Source organism: Aphelocoma coerulescens, chromosome 1A (genome assembly GCF_041296385.1).
Source record: "Aphelocoma coerulescens isolate FSJ_1873_10779 chromosome 1A, UR_Acoe_1.0, whole genome shotgun sequence".
Classification (NCBI taxonomy): domain Eukaryota; kingdom Metazoa; phylum Chordata; class Aves; order Passeriformes; family Corvidae; genus Aphelocoma; species Aphelocoma coerulescens.
The window spans coordinates 55,198,808-55,210,826 of NC_091014.1; positions in this window are offsets into that span (position 1 = coordinate 55,198,808).

The following is a 12,019-nucleotide window of genomic DNA, read 5'->3' on the forward strand; positions in this document are numbered from 1 at the left end:
TGATTCAGTTCTGGAGTCTGGGAACACAGCCTGGCAGCATTTAATTTTTTAATACAGTCGTGACCAAGAAGTCTCTTGCTTTTGAGCATTTGATTTTGTAAATTCTATAACACAACTGCCACCTTAAAAGCCCTTTCTTCTGTGTCAGAGGTGACAGTGGACCAAAGAAGGGAAGATGGAGGAAGCATAAATCCTGCTGGAGTGGAGCAAAAAGGAGCACCAAGTGGGAATCTCCCATATAGTATCTTCCTCTCTGCAGGGCAGAGGCTTGTGTCACTCCACCTCCTAGCAGAACACTAGGGACTGTAATTGCCCAGGTGGGAAACTGTCCCAGCTTTCTTGTTGGCTTCTGTTTTGTAGTCTCTCTTTGCCTCAATGTGCATTTGCTGTTTCTGTGATGAAGCAAGAACTATGAAGCTGTGGTCCCCAGGCTGAGGAAAGCAGTCAAGACTTCTAGCCAAGGATGAGACCTATACTTCCAACTGATAAGTTGTCTCTTTAACCACTGTTCAGCTTCTCAAGTTTTATGGTCAGATATAAAAGACCAAATCTTTGGGGTATTAGTTTCCAGTGTTTTTGTTTAATGTTCAGGATCAACACCTCCAGCTTTTTGGGCTTGCATCAGATTACATGCTAGTATGGGCTCACCCTGGCAACATGTTCTCACAGCCAAATTGGAGGCACAGACTTTGGGAATACCTTGCATGGGCTTCTGCTTTCATGTCAACCCAGCAAGTCATAGGCCATTGGTGCCCAGATACTACTGCTGGCCTGATGTCAAACCCCAGATCCCAGGAATAGCACGACTACTCACTCAGTTAAAGGGGACATCTGACATACATACATTCTTAGATATTTTTTTGTTCATCTGAGTTTACTTCCCAAAGTTTCCTGTTTCCCTCTGAATTATTTCTGTTTGAGACAAATTAAAGGTTTGGTTGGTTTTTTGGTTTTTTGTTTTTTTTTTTTTTTTTCCTCATTTCTTTTCCTGTCTCCTTCTGAGAAAGACAGTGAAGCTTGCAGACAGCCAGAACCCGAGCTCAGGAGCACAGTGCTGGAATGCCTCTCCTAGGTCAGGGTGTCCATTTCCTGACTGCAACATCCTATCATGTCACACAGGGTCCTTCATAATGCGTCAAACTTATCTTTAAAAATAGTCAGGCTCTTGCCTCTGGCCTCTGGAACACAGGCAGAAAATGAAACTTTTAAAACTATCCCAAAGAAACATTTCCTGTCCACAGGACAGACTTCACCCTGTGACAGCTCTGTGTGTTTAATTTTTCCCATGTTTTGCCCACTTTTTTGTGTTTTCTCTTCTCTGCCCCTTCCAGGCTTCAGGAAGTAAATTATCTCTAACTGTGTTGGGGTAACCTGAAGATTGACTCCTGGCAAGGAGGCAGGCAGTACATCCCACCACAGAGCACTTTCTGGCTTAATGCCCATATTCAGCTGGAGTCATGTCAAGGCATGAGCCTCTGATGTTTCTTGTCACAGTGGACAACTGGGGGACCAGTTATCATGCGTCAGGCCTTTGTGAGGTTGCTGCCTTGCTGGCACAGTCTCAAAGACCGGTTGGTCCCTAAACTTGCCCCACAAGCTTGTTAGTGTTGTGCCAACATACTCTGGTCCCTCTGAGGCTACTGACCCTACGCTCTGGGCTCAGCTGTGCTTTTCTGTAGGTACCCCAGAACCAAACTGTTTGAACACAGCACTGTTTATCCAGTGAGTCAAGCATAACTGCCCTGGTGTAGCACTGCCAGGCTTCCAAAGTGCTCTCACTTGACTTCTCACTTCTGAAGTTAAGGCCATTTTGGCTGGCTGTACACTTATTTCTGGGATGGTCTGTGGCTGTGACCCACAATGGACTTGTTGGAAGACACCGTGCATCTGTTGGAGCACATCACAAGTCCTTTTTTAGGGTATTATTGCAAGTTTTGTTTCTCTGCAGACCAAAACAGTTATGTCTGGTATGGGACCTGCGACCCCTGACAAGATAAGCACTGTGGCATGGAAATTCAGAAAGATTCCTGTAATCTAGGCTCTTTACCATACAGCTTCTAATGCTTTGCCTGGCACCAATGTTTACTTGTGTGAAGAAGGACAAGACAGGGAAAAGCTCTCAGTTCTGGCAGTAATTTGTTACTCTCTGTGTGACATGGCATGAAATGACATCTGGTGGCTTTCTTGAGATGGAACACAACCTATTGCAGAGAACCTGTTGCATTGCCATATATACAAAAAGCCTGTGTCTCCTCAGCCACCTCCCTAGACATGCCAAAAGGGAATAGGCTGTGGAAACTGTGTCTGTATCTGTGGAGACTCTGGTTGCAGGCTTGAGCACACATCAAGGTCATGGACTAAAAGCCAGCAAGAAGGGACAAACATGGCACTGCAGTATGCAACAACATGCAGTTGATGAGGACAGTCAGAGCACAAGTCTGACATGCAAAATGGGGAAGTATCTGGCAGTATCAGCACAGCTCAACAGAGCCATTTGATTTCCTCCTGATTCTGGCTAAGCAGTAAAAGAGGAAGCTTTCACCTGAAGTTTACCAGGGCTAGAAATAACATATACTCTCTTTGCCGTCTGGGCTTTTTGTAAAAAGCTGGAGTGGAATAGAAGAGGATAGGACCCTTCCAGTTAAGAACAGTGGCAGATACAAAACATAGAACTAATTTAGAGATAGTTTTTTCACTCACTTGCTAATGATGTTCTACTGTGTTGGGGTCCTGAAACACCCCACATACCTCTACTCAAAACAAAATCGGCTCCTTTATATGTTCTTGCTTCATATTCTCCTGCAGTTGGTGAGGTAGAAGATAGAGATAAGGAATACAGAGCCAGCCAAACCCAGGTGGGGGCACAGACTATGTTTGGGGTTCCCTCCATTTTCTTTAATTCCTGGTTGACAAAAAGATACTGTGGGAAAAAATGCAAACCCAACATTTCACTCTGGAATACACTCCTTTACTCAGTTCTTTTAAGAAACAGAAAGCTTCTCTTTTCTTTTTTTTTTTTTTTTTTAATATAAATGAGTGGGAAAGCAGAGGGGCTTCTCAGATAGTTCTTGTTTTACTAAGAAAATCTTCACTACTAAAGCACCTCTCAGGCAAAGTCACTTATTTTTTCAGTTTTCTCTTTCAGTGGAAATTTGGTTCAGAACAATATTTCCTCCTCATAAATCTCAGTCCTTAAATGCTCCTTCTTCACTCAATCAATTTGGATAAAGCTGAAAAAGTGCTTGAGTGAGCCTAAGCTTATTTCATTTTCAAAAGTCAATTCAGAGTCTGAAGTTTCATGGAAAATTATCAAAACTCAAGGTTCCTTAAATAATGAGGTGCTTTCAGACATTTTCCTCTTTGGCAGAATTCTTGTCTGAAAAGACAAAATTCATTGGGGAAGATGTGAAGTCCCAAGAAAAAGGGATAGAAAACATCCCTAAGGGATAGAAAACATCCCTAAGGCACTCCCTTAAACCAAGGGTGCTCATTTCTTACACATATGCTCACTGTCTAGCAGAGCACAGTGTCCTGCTGCTGCCCATCGGCTGGATTCTGTTTCATCTGTGAGTGTTTTACCATCCAAGGGCAGCCCTTTCTCCAATGATCATGCTGTGGAGGGAGGAAACAAAGTTCTAGGGTACTGTGAACTCTTTTGTCAAAGCCTGTGCCAGAGGTATTCCTCTCTGGGAGATCAAGGTCAAATAACAGTTCTTACATGGGCTACAGCTGTACAAAGGGGTCACCGAGGAAAATCTCAGTCTTTGTGCTTTTTCACTGCTTTCAATTTTAAATTCTGTAGGTGGCTAAAAATGTCTGTTCCGTCAATTTGTATTTCAAAAGTGGGTACATACCCTGCTCATAGAAGTATATGATGCATTTCTTTTTCCTGAGATCTATGGGTCCCAAATCACAAGCAGGAGAGGGGCAGACATTCCTTGAGATATCATCTGTCCACCAAAGGAAAGGGCAGTCAGCAGGCCTTTGCCATTACTTGGCAATGCCATCATGGCTGCCTCACTTCCTCGCCCTGCCCTGATTCAGATTTCACGATAGCCTTGTGTAAGACAGCTTCTCTGCCTGTCTCAGGTCCAGAGCTAGGTCTGAACCATGGTAGGCCACAACTGGCTTGGGGCTGGCATGACTGCCGGACTACTAACATGCCACAATGATGCTCTGTTTGCCTAAAAGAAGTCTCCTTGGCAAGGACAGCTGGGAAACACTGTGAGGAACCAGGGCAAGAAGAATAAAGAATTTACCCATCCCATGAGCTTTTTGGAAGCAGTGTATAATCTTACACCTTCTTTCTCTGTTTCAGTGAGACCAGCTGAAGGAAGAGCAGTACAAAATTGTGTTAGGTCTTGGTGCTACTACTGCCAAAATGTAGTAGTTCCAAGGTCGCTACTGAAAAAATTAGCTGTCAGATGTTAATCAGGAAACTGGTGGGTTAATATTGCATACAGCGGCTTCTTCTCACTTTAGGTTGCAGATAAGATACTGGTAGGAAACAGGTAGAAGCCTTATATCCTACAGAATATAAGACAGATGCTGTGGAGTACAGGAGTCAATGAGTAGGATTCTGCCCTGGTGCCTGCACACATTGGGATTTCCTATTTGTTGTGCATTTGTATATTGTTGGGTATAATGGAGTCCTGGTCTGTGGGCAGGACTCCATAATACAAATAAATACCACTATGGCTAATGGCAGACCTTGTGTAACTGCCCCAAAGTTGACAAAAGTTGCAAGCAGTCTGAGTCAGTGCCATTGTGTAAGGAGATAATTTCTGCCTTGACAGTGTCGTGGCCAGCTGGAATTGTTCTCTCTGATAATTGGCAATCTGGATTTCTCCCAGATGGCAGCATCTCATAAAGAGTATCTGAGAAGAGCTCTGCTCCTCTCTTTAATAAGGCTCCACAAGAGAGCTGTTCATCCCTGTCACCCCTTATCCATTGCCTCAGGCAAGTCTCCTGTCAATTTGCAGAACAAGTCGTTGCTCTATGTTTATTTTTCCTTTTTATTTTATTTCTTTTTAGAAACTTCTATTTATTACCTTGGCAATGAGCCACCCAGCAAGGAACAAACTGTTTTGTGACAGAAAAGATGACACATTCTGCCCTGGACCAGCCAAAAGCACTGCCACTGATCTTCCCCACGCCATCCTCTAACCCCTCAGGTTGTGTTTAACAAGGCTGTATTTTCCTGAGGCCCTCGTTTTTCCAGCAGAGAGAGTGTGAGAGAAGATTGTATGCTGTGCATCCACCCAAAGGCCCCTGAGCTAAAACCGTTCTGCAGCACACTACTGCTTAGCACTCAGATAGGTAGTGACTGAGGGCCAGGGTGTTGCCAATGTGTCACTTTAATCCTGGAGTTCCTAGGACTTCCCAGCTCAGCAGATGCTGAAGAGAACAAGACTGTAGGTAGAGCAGAAATCAGGGATTATGCAGAATGTAATTGCTCTCCTGTGTAGCTGGCACTGCAGCAGCTCAGCTCCTGATTGAGGTGATATTTGTTTCCGGTCTGCCTCTTCACCTTTTAACGTGTTTATCCATCACTGTGATACCCAAGTGCCTCGCAATCTAGAAGGTGTTTATCCTCTCTGAGCTATCCCATGAGTGCTATTTGCCCTCTCTCAGGGATGGGAAACTAAGACGCTGATTTATGTAAAGGTGTGGAAACTGGTAGAACTGTTCCTAGGGGCTGTTAGATCTCTGACCTGAAGAATAAGACAGAAATCCATGTTACCTAACACACAGTTATTTTACCAGCTTGAGCTTTCTTTAACTCTGAAACTCCTGAAAGCTTTGCAAAGACATTGAAGAACTAGTTGGGACCTGTCACAGTCCTGATGCTAGTGGGTTCTGAAAGGCAAGATGCAGCTCCACTGCTGGGAATGTGTTTCTTGTGTTTTTGTGTGACTTTAGTGTCCAGTGGAACCACAGAAAGACCACAAGTCCCAGTGTAATAGAATTGTCCAGTTTTCCAGATAAGGTCTCAATGGGTGAAGGAATTGTTTCTTGCAGCTAGAATTTTCCATCACCACCCCTTCATCCACCACAACTGTGGAAACTGTAGGGATTTTTTGTTTTGCTTCTTTTTAACCTCGAAATATGGACTCAAGACATATTATTAAAAAAATCTGTGTGAGTTAGTGGTCTATACTAACTGCTGAAAGCCAAATCTTCTGAGAGACACTCTTGAATAAACACAGTCCATCTGAAATGCCTCTAGGTCAGAGTAATGTGAGGACACATGTTCAAGTTGGATTTTTTTTCCTTTATGTTATTTTACTTTGCTACATGATGTCCTGAAACACAGTGACTCATTCATCCTTGTTTTCATGTTTAATCTGAACTGACAATCTTAGTTAACTACCCCAGTTAAAGCACACGATCCATTTGCATTAATCAGTCGTCAAATACTTCTGAACAATAAGCAAATGCACAAAAACCTGTTCATGGACTATTCACCAAAGGAGCTGTTTGCTCCAAACAGTCCAGGGATCTTTGTGGAAATGCTCTGAAAAGCAGGGTCTGATGTAAGAAGTCTTGTCTCTGTTGTTAGTGGTTTGCTGGGAGGGGACCAGTGAACTACCAGCCCTCCAGTTTTGGGTCTGGGAGTGTGCAGCGAGGACAGACAGTCTGAGGAAATTTCTTTGAAGCAAACTTGGGTTCAGGGTCCATCACAGAAACAAGGGTGTGGGATCAAGATAACCTACTGGCTCAGTCAGTCTAGCCTGCTGCCAACACCAGGTTACCCCTTCTGGCCCTGTAGGTTTCAGTGTTTTTCCCAGTGTTTTCCTAATGGGACTTCCCTGACATCTCTAAGAAAATTTTCCAGTAGATTCCACTGCCCTGAAGTCTGCCCTGCTGTCTTGCCTACTGCTTAATACTCCTGTTCCCAATGAACAGGAGCTATCCCCCTGTCTGACTCCAAAAAAAGAGCTGTCTTAGTTGTAATCTCCACCTCTCAAACACATCTAAGGGTTTTCAACTGGGCTCTCTTAGAGTTTGTTTGCCTGCATAGCACAGAATTATCCCTTTCAGAGTTTTCTTAAGGCTTACTCAAGTCAATCCCCTTAGGCTCATAAAATGTTTTTCTTGCTAGTTCTTGGTCTCCTTCCAAGCTGTCAATAACTTTCTAGGAACATGATGCCTGGGATTTAGGCTGGTTCTGTTCACTGTGGATGACCAATGATGGTAGAGGTAAGGAAAGGTCTTTGGCTGATGTTGTCATGATGCAAAAGGAAATGTTTCTCTGGGAAATCTCAGGCTGTACCAGCACAGGGAAGAGTGGAGATGGTCAAGGCTCACAGTTATCTCTAACCCAACCTGAGTGCAGCAGTTGGTTTATAGCAGTTTGCCATGCATATTCCCCATAACAGGCACTGTGCCAGGAGCAATGCCCCAGTTTACAATCACATCATGGAAATGGAAATCATGGAAATGAGCTTTCTTATCCATGGTAAATATCCATCCCACAGCTTTACAAGACATACTGAGTAGTCTGCGAAGCCAGTCTGCCTGGTGGTCTTTGTTTCTCCACATAACAGAAACTGAAGGGAGGAAAATTTCCCATGAGGACTCAGAAGTGAAAGATCTGAGCAGGGCAGAGCCACTGCTACTCATCTCCCCCTGTAAATTCTCTGCTGTTTCTGAGTGCAGAGAAAAGGCCGTTGCTATAGAAACCAGTGGGGGAAATGTACATTATATCATGTTTTACATACTTTTTCAAGGAGATCCTTTAATCTGAGCCTGCCACCATGTAATTTTACAGAAACAATAATGCTAATAAAGCCCCTGAATGTAGTAGTGATTTCAAATCAAATCAAATAATCATCAGTTACTTCAAAAACACCTCCTCTTGTAACCTTCTACCCTAGCAAAGACACTGGGACAGGGCTAGAAAAGCAGCCCATAATAAGGTAGATGACAGGAGAGTAAATCTAAGGCAGCAAAAGGTGTAATGAAAGGTGAGGGGTGGGTTCTACACAGCAGTAAACAGAGGCTAACATTTGAGGAAGGACAAAAAGGCTAAATAAAATGTCTTCTTTTTGACTTGTGTGTAGAGAAGTTTGAAATAAAGATGAAAGGTACATTTTATAGCTTACATTCTAGCCTATCTTTTTGATTATTTACCTGGACAACCTCCTGTTGCCACCCTACCTTTGTGACCCCCTTTTTGAAGCTCTTTTCTGCTGCTCTTTTAAAAATTATCCCACCATTTCCTACTTGCCTTTGTAAAAGGCCTTTGACCTCTCAGACAATCGGACATATTGGACCCCAGGGTCTCAGGGAGACAATGTTCTTTGTGAGGCCACATCATGAAAGCCTCTCTCTAGCATCAGGCTGGCCTGGTGGCAGCAGCTCTCCTGGGGATCCTTCAGAACAGAAGCCTAATTTAATCCTTTGGATGTCAAAACAGGCCTTCGTTCTGTCATTCCCACCCTCGGTTTGTTTTTTACTTAATTCACCATGATCACTATTTCCTTCCTGATTTGTACTGACCCTGTGACTTGATTAGATTTTTGCCAATATTTATAGTAGCTCCTATGTGTTGACTTGTAATTTCTTCAGGACAAGGACTTTCTTGCTGTGTTGAGCAATATACAAAATAAATCTCAGTCTTATCTTGTTCCAGGACTGTGATTGATCCTCAGCTGGGTCCCTGCTTGTTGTCCTGAAAGTAAGTACACAAAAACTGTAACCGAGGCTTTGTATCACTAGTGCTGGAGTTTATATACTGCAGGTAGGGCGAGGTAGCTGTTGGAATAAAGCAACTTAATTACACCAGGTAAGACCAAATAAAGGTACATGTGCTCTCAGCAGATTCCAGACAGATTCCTTCCTCCAGACCTGCCCTTAGTCCTGTGCGTTTTCATGACTTCTTGGGTTGTAGTAAGTTCCATGCAGGTCCCTTGAATCTCAAAGGGAAAGAGAAAAAAGAGAAAAGAGGCTGTATCTCTTTTTTGTCTTTCCAGTGCCTCTGAGACCTGGCTGTAGGTCTGTTCTTTGCTCCTTTCAGGGACTCAGTTTCTGAACACACATAGTAAGAGTTTCCCATAAAGCTCTTCCCTGTTCTGTTCTACAGCCAGATGCATTCAGTGGTTAGCAGGGAAGAAGTAATTCCCCTTTCCTCTTCCTGCCTTACCTTGCGTCCCCTGTGCAGGAAGGTAGCCTTGCTCTCTGTTTCCCAGTCCCAGCCCTTTCCACAGAACACAATGGCTGCTAACTGTGAATAAACAACTGATATACATACTGTCTAGTTAGGGGCTGTAAGCACTTTTAGAGCCCAAAGAATATATAGATATTAATAGAATGACTGTAATGATACAATAAAAGGAAAAAAAAATGTCCTCAGGAGCATGAAAATCTAACTCCAAAAGCAATTACCATCAGTAACAAAATGCAGTGAGAAGACTAGGATTACTTTAATAGGATTATCTCCTTATTGCCATTTGTTTTTGTGGGTGACTGTAATGCTGCTTCACCTTCATTCCCAGCCAGTTTCTCAGATGCTTCTCACCTTGGGCATTGGCTGGCCAAGCTGGACTGTGGAGCTGGGGCTCACTGACCTTCCTGTGGGATCCAGCATAACTCTGTGAGCACCTGCTCCTTTGTCTTCAGCCTTCCCTACACTTGTGCCTTTGTTGTCACTTCAATGTTGTTTTTCCATGCTGGGTGATTTTGTGTCCATGGTGGAAGAGGCAGGAATTGGAGAACACAGAAGGGTGGGGAAATCTGGTTTCTTTGTGGAGATGGACAGACTGTGTTTGTGAGATGTGAAGTAGGAAAAATAATGGTAAGGTCAATGTTATAAGACAAAGGCACAAAGACTTGATTTTGAAGGCTGTTTAAAACTTCAGCTTTATCCTGCAGGCCAGGGAGAGCAGATGCAGGGTCAGTAAGGCAGTGCATGGTTTATAGTACAAAGAGTTCTCATTTAGCTTCCCAGAGTCCCTTAACCCAACCAATATCCATTACTCATGCCTTTCTCACTCCATCTTGAAGCCCCCTCCATGTTCTTGCAGCACACGAGTCCCAGAGCTTGATCACTGGTATATTCATAGTCATACACTTGGGTGGGGAGTCTGTGGAGTGGTGAGGATGTGCTCAGAGGGACCAGGACTCACAGAAGTGGGAAGTGCAGATGGTAACCTGGAGAGATTACTGAGATAAACACTGATGTTGCTGCAGAGACCACGCTAAATTGCACCAGGGATCAACACGTCAGCTCTGTACACAGAGAACAGAGTTGTTATCCTCTCATGTTGCAGGCAGCATGGGGAAGAGTAACTGTCTCCCTCTGCAGATATCTGTATTTATAAGTTACTGGTCAAAAAGATGGTAGATAGACAGACAGACAGACAGACAGACAGATAGATAGATAGATAGATAGATAGATAGATAGATAGATAGATAGATAGATAGATGTGGATACAGACACAGTTCTGTTCCAAACAGGCAAATGTGTAGCCCCTGGTGTCTGGAGGACATAAAAGACTCTTCCACAACTTACTGGAGATCTCATCAGGACTCTCAACCCAGAACTCACTTACCTAGATGCACCTGCACAGCATAAATACAGGACCTTCCTCATTATTCTTGGAGAAAGTAAAAAAAAAAACAAAACCAAACCAGAACGCAGCTAATAAATAAATCAGATTTAATCATAAACCATGTACATATTTATAGATAGGGAGGGAGACATGGTCAGAAAGGTGCTGCCCTGGCAACAGGAATAAAAGAACAGTGTATTTTACCAATACAGTACCAATGAAGGGTGGAACTGATAAATGAATATGGGATTTTGAGTCCCAGAGGCTAATTTTTACAGACAATCATCATTCTTGGTTTCCTGTCAAATTATAGCACAAACCAGCTCACAGCTCTGCCCAGGACACAGCAAGGCAGATGTAGCCAAACACAGAATCTGAGGGTGAGGGAGGGACAATATATCTGAAGATGTTTCTGAGGTATATATAACATATATATTCTACTGTTGTGTACTGTCTTGGGCCCATGCTTTGCCCACAGATACGTGTGCACACTTCTCATTCCAGTCAGCAAGAGTGGCAAGCTCACATTTGAGAGAATATATTGGACTTTGAGGGCATACAGGAGCTCATCAAACAACAGAGCCAGAAGCAGAACAGGGGGAGAGCTGAAGATAAGGAAGCTTATACTGGGCTGAGAAAGGAAAGAAGTGAATGGACAGCCCCAGATTTATCTGACCAGTCAGTTCAATCCTGTTTGAACAGCCAGGACAAAGCTTTTGTTCTGAAGGACTTCTGCAGTGCAAATGTTTCCATCAAGGTAACCTTTACTGGACAATGAGGGAAACCATGAACAAAATGACTAGAGGCATGTTAGCAGAGGAAACATGAAGCAGTTGGCCATGTAACCATTCAGTTCTCTATTTTGAAGAAAAATCCAGTCCTGCCTCTGAAGTGGTCTGAGTCTACATATGAGTCTGGTCACTCTCAGCTGATACAGGCAGAGGAAGGAATCATTAGTCCAGTGTCCAGCAAGGCAAAGGGTGGCATTTGTGTTATGGTACTCAGAATTGGTGTGGCTGCTTTGAGAAACAACATCACACCAGGCTTGCAAATGCATTGGCTTTTTGCAGAATAATTTCACTTTCAATCAGTGCACATATTAGAAAGTGTTACAGATGAAAACCACCTTTCACTGGTAGAAAGCAGACACTGTTTAATATCAAATGCACTTGCCATCTGACTTTGCTAAAAACCCACCCCCCAGACAATAAAAAAACCCAAAAAATACCAAATAAAATCTGTAATACAAACCAACATTCATGTCAATGTCAAATGGTAACTGTCCCAACAAACATAAAATCAAGTTCTTAATGCAGGTGCCCTCAGAAGTGAGCGAAAGTCATGCATCCACAAATAGAGTCCACTCCCAATCTGGGAATCCTCCGTTAAGACTGCTGCCCTTTGAAATGCAAGTCCCACTTTTTAAAAGGTGAGCTCCACACATGCATGCACATGTGCACATG